Source organism: Eulemur rufifrons, chromosome 20, assembly GCF_041146395.1.
Source record: "Eulemur rufifrons isolate Redbay chromosome 20, OSU_ERuf_1, whole genome shotgun sequence".
Classification (NCBI taxonomy): Eukaryota; Metazoa; Chordata; class Mammalia; order Primates; family Lemuridae; genus Eulemur; species Eulemur rufifrons.
In genome coordinates, this window is record NC_091002.1 from 6,836,963 (window position 1) to 6,841,521 (window position 4,559).

The 4,559-nt window shown below is 52.2% G+C and overlaps 1 pseudogene; it reads right to left on the reverse strand.

Moving 5' to 3' along the window:
- Window positions 1–220: 220 nt before the first annotated feature.
- On the reverse strand, window positions 221–1,376 carry LOC138400941 (heterogeneous nuclear ribonucleoprotein F-like; annotated as a pseudogene).
- Between the last annotated feature and the right edge of the window lie 3,183 nt (window positions 1,377–4,559).

Sequence of the window (4,559 nt, forward strand, 5' to 3'; positions counted from 1 at the left end):
AATGTTAATTGGGAAAAGCTGAAAATAGTTTTAGTTTACATGGATAATATCACATGCTAGAAGAAAAGTTCGCAGAAGTAACTTTTTTTAATCCAAATTTCACAAACTCACGGTGCAAAATGGGTCCCACAGCTTCCTCTAGAGTTATAACTGCTCTTCATTCATTGCTTGTTGGCTGCCTGTGGAAATTTGATTGAAAACCTTCAGCATTCCTACAAAACTAATCGTATCCGCCCAGGCTGTTCTGACCGCCGTAGCCAGCAGCCAGCCGCTCGCGGACGACTCTCCAGACGGCTGTAAGGGGCCTGGGCTGCCGACACCCCCATGCCTCGCGTCGCCCGGCCGCTGTGGTCCCGTTGCTGGCCCCGCTGTGAATTCAGGAAGAGTTCTATGTGTCCGTGCTGCGTGCTGGCCCTGTCTGTCTCTGGGCGTCGCCGCCACAGGCTCTTCGCGAGTGGCGAACTCCACATCGGCTTCGCCGGTCACCCTTCCAATGGGCGAGCTCAGGATGCACTGACGGGGCTGAGCGGAGAGAAGTTGTAAATGTCACTCTCGGTGGCTTTGTGAGGAAGCCCTGTCATGTGGACGCAGGGCCCGGTGGTGCTCTGCGCTAAACTCGCCGTCTCTCCGTATCTGTGGTCGCACGTGCCTGCGAGACAGCAGCTGAGGTCGGTGGTGAAGCCGTAGCGGCCCCGAGGTCGCTGTGCTCTTCGCAGCCGCCGGAGCCTGCACGGTAGGCGCCGGGCCGCGTCCCCCGGGCCCGCTGGCTGCACGATGCGGTGCATCTCCTAGCTGTGCCAGCGCGGTCATGGGCGCGGCCTCCGCGCAGGCATGAACTTCCGAGGGGGATCTGAGTAAGACCTGATACGCCTGTGCCCTGTCCCCTCCTTGTGCTTCCCCAGAGCCTCCTCAGCTGACTCCTGTGAGGCGAACTGCACAAAAGCGTGCCCTGGAGTCTTGCCCTCAGGGTCCACAGGCCATGTGATCCCATTTGGCACGATTTCCAACCCTGAGTAGAACTGGACAATTTCTTCCTTTGTGCATCCAAACGGGAGTCCTCGAAGATGGACGAAGCCATCGGCACTGTTGGGACCGCTATGCTTCAACACCCAATCCATCCGGCTCTGTGGGACTTGAACACCTCCATGTACCGGTGTCCCATGCGTTCCCTGTCTTTCTTCAGGGCCATTTTACACCATCTTCTGATTTAAGTTCAACAAAAGCCTCACCCCCTGCCTGCCCTCTCCAGTGTAGATGGAATGAACGCCTGCGGCCCCGTCACGAACCGTGCAGTCGGAGAGGACGTTCTGCACGTCCTCAACAGAGCAGGACCAGGGCAGGCCACGGAGCCTGACCACAAAACTGTCACCTCCCTCGGGGCCTGGCATCGTGGACACTTGGCAGGGCAGATGTCAAACAAGCTTGGGCACAGCTTTTTTTGAGGCTTAAAGAACAACCTTGAAACCTTCAGTGGTTGACAGTTTGTTCTGGTAGGTAACAAATTGTCCTAAAAAACGGCGATATTGGTGGTGTGACTTTGGAACCCCTGCACTCAGCAGAGCAGCCGGCAGTCTGTGGGGCCGGGTGCTTTAAATTCCTCCAGGCAAGGTGGCCACCGGGAAGCCCTTTATAGCCCCAAGGTTGACACAATTAAACCTCCCCTGATAGATTCTGATTAAAGACTGTGTCTATTCTCAATCCTGCCACCGGTAGGGCCACTGAGAAGACCACAGGAGGCGATCTGTTCTCTGAAAGCCACTGGAGGTAATCTGTTCTCTGGGCCTTGATACCCCAGGTCGATTTAGGCCCCCTTTAAAGCTAAAGACTGGGCCTCTGCCATTTGGGATGGCAGTGCTAAGTAGACACAGAGTTCTCATGACCTCATTCTCCTACCTGAAGCTTTGGTGCGGCCTCTTTTGAGGCACCTACGCACATTAGACGTGTGATGCCTTAATGGATTTGGAGAACCTCATTTGGGAAAACCCCATTTACAATGGACGGTTTGTGTGTTTGCCTTAACGGATTTGGTGAGGCTTCATTTGGGAAGATCCCCTGTGCAACAAACTATTCATGTGCTCGAGATGGTCCGAGGACAGAAAGGTGGCCAATCACACAGGGAGCCCAACATGTAGCGGGCCTAACCCTTCTGATGACTGACACTTTCACTCATTAGTAGATATCTTTTGAGGCTGGGAATGGAGAGAGTGTCTAAAGCTCCAAGATAGGCTCCTACCAGGAGCTGCTGGCCTGGGACAGGGCCTTTGCCGAGTTCCTCTGCATGTCACCAGCATGGAGCAGAACAAGCCTCAGAGGATGATGGGCTGATGGACACCAGCAGTGCAGGGAGAGGCCAGCAGGTGGAGAATGGCATGCTGGTGATGGACGCTGTGGACAGGCAGCTGCACACAGCTCAGCAGCTCCCGCTCCCACATCGAGGATGTCAACAAGCACCACAGCAGCATGGCCGAGCTGCACAAACCTGAGGCCAAGAAGGAAGGGACCTGGAAACCAACAGAGGCAGACAGGCTCAGGTAGCCTATTGTCAACAGGACCCAAGAGCCCAGGGAGCCCTGGACGTTTCACAAGGTGACTACTCCATGGTGGTGGTGTTTCCTGTGGTCTGCACCTGGATCTACTGCACAATGTCCTGTGGTCACCCATGAACTTGAGTGGAGCCTCAGTGGGAACCTGGTCTATTCAGTGATCCCACAGGTCGTCAAGATGTTTGTAGGCTCCCCTCCTCCATGGACACGCTTTTGAATCGGAGATAACCCAGCAAGTAAGCGAAGTCCTACATCTAAAATAAAAATTACATACATTCTAAAATCAATGCAGAAAAGTAGAATAGGGTATTGCTATTTGTCCCCCTCTGAATAAGGATGTCCCTCAGAAGCAGGCTTAAGTTAAGCCCCTAAGAAATAATTTATGTGAGACCCTTCTTTTTTTTTTTTTTTTTGAGACAGAGTCTCACTCTCTTGCCTGGGCTAGAGTGCCGTGGCGTCAGCCTAGCTCACAGCAACCTCAAACTCCTGGGCTCAAGCAATCCTCCTGCCTCAGCCTCCCGAGTAGCTGGGACTACAGGCATGTGCCACCATGCCCGACTAATTTTTTCTATATAAATTTTTAGCTGTCCAGATCATTTCTTTCTATTTTTAGTAGAGATGAGGTCTCACTCTTGCTCAGGCTGGTCTCAAACTCCTGACCTCGAGCGATCCTCCCTCCTCAGCCTCCCAGTGTGCTAGGATTACAGGCGTGAGCCACCACGCCCTGCCTGAGAGACCCTTCTTAGCACCCCGAGGTAAGTATGGTAATATAACCATGAATAACGAGCAGGGTAAAGCTCTTTATGCCACGTGAGCGGTCGGGGAGTAACCGCTGCGTGTGAGTCTGCCTCTTCCAGGTCCCCACCCCAGCTGGAAACAAAGAAGCCGAAGAGACCCCGTGAAGTGCCTCTAACAGCTCACACCTTGTTGAAATTGTCAGAAATGAAATCTTGGGTCCCACAGAAGAAGAAAACCAAGTCCCCAGTGGAGGGGCCAGCCTTTAGGCAATCTAAAGTAACTGTTTAAGGAAGGAGAAAAATGAAAATGTTATTATTTTTATTATTTTTTTTGCTAACCTTTCTTTGATTATTTGTTCTGTCTATAGGATGGAGAGACAACTCCTTAGTGAGGATTTCCCCAGGGCGTTCGCCTCTTCTGTTGATTTGCATTTGTCATCTGTATATGATTTCTGAATTTGCATGAATTTGCAGAAGCTGGTCTCTCGGGTCACCTACAGGCTGCTTTCCTGCCCAGCCCTAGATCAGATCAACAGTGCATTTTGCCTTGCCAGTCCTCACTGTTGTCATTATTGCTTATGATTTTTTTCTGCTGTTGTGTAAATATACTGCCAAAGTTTCGCAATGACATACATAAGCATAAACCTTCCATCTAAAACGCCGCCCCCATTTCAGTAGGAAGTAGCCTGATGACTATGTTGCCCTTCCTCCCATAGATAGGGAAGTGTAAAATTAAGAGTGGGGGGTGTGTAACAGAGAATGGCCTGAAAAAAAACTGACAAAAATTTAAGGACATCTATTAATACAAAAATTTGTGAGGAAGGCAAGAGTCTGTAATATTTGAACCAAGACTTTTCTCTTCCTCCCTCTCCTAGCTCAGCAAGGCGAGACTCCACTCCAGGCTGCTGGCAGCTCCCTCTCCTGCCACCATCCGGGCAGAGAGAGCACCACGCGAGCGCTTTCCATCCTTCCTCCAGCTGCCTGTGGCTGAGGCTCGGTCCTGGGAGACTGGGGTTGAGAGGTGGGGCTCCCACTTGCCCTGGCCATGAGGCCGTGGCTCCACGCCAGGACCGGCAAGCTACTGCTCCCACCCGAGATCCTCAGCTCCAACATGGTGTCGCTCAGGGAGAAGCTTGCTGTTGTCCCCACCTTCAGCTGAGTCCTGGCCCAGAGATTTTGCCTGGGTAAATAAACAGGCCACAAAACGGCTCCTAACCTTTCCCCAAAAAACTAACATCATCTGCTACAGAGAATGGAGAGACTCAAGCCGGAAGGCGCT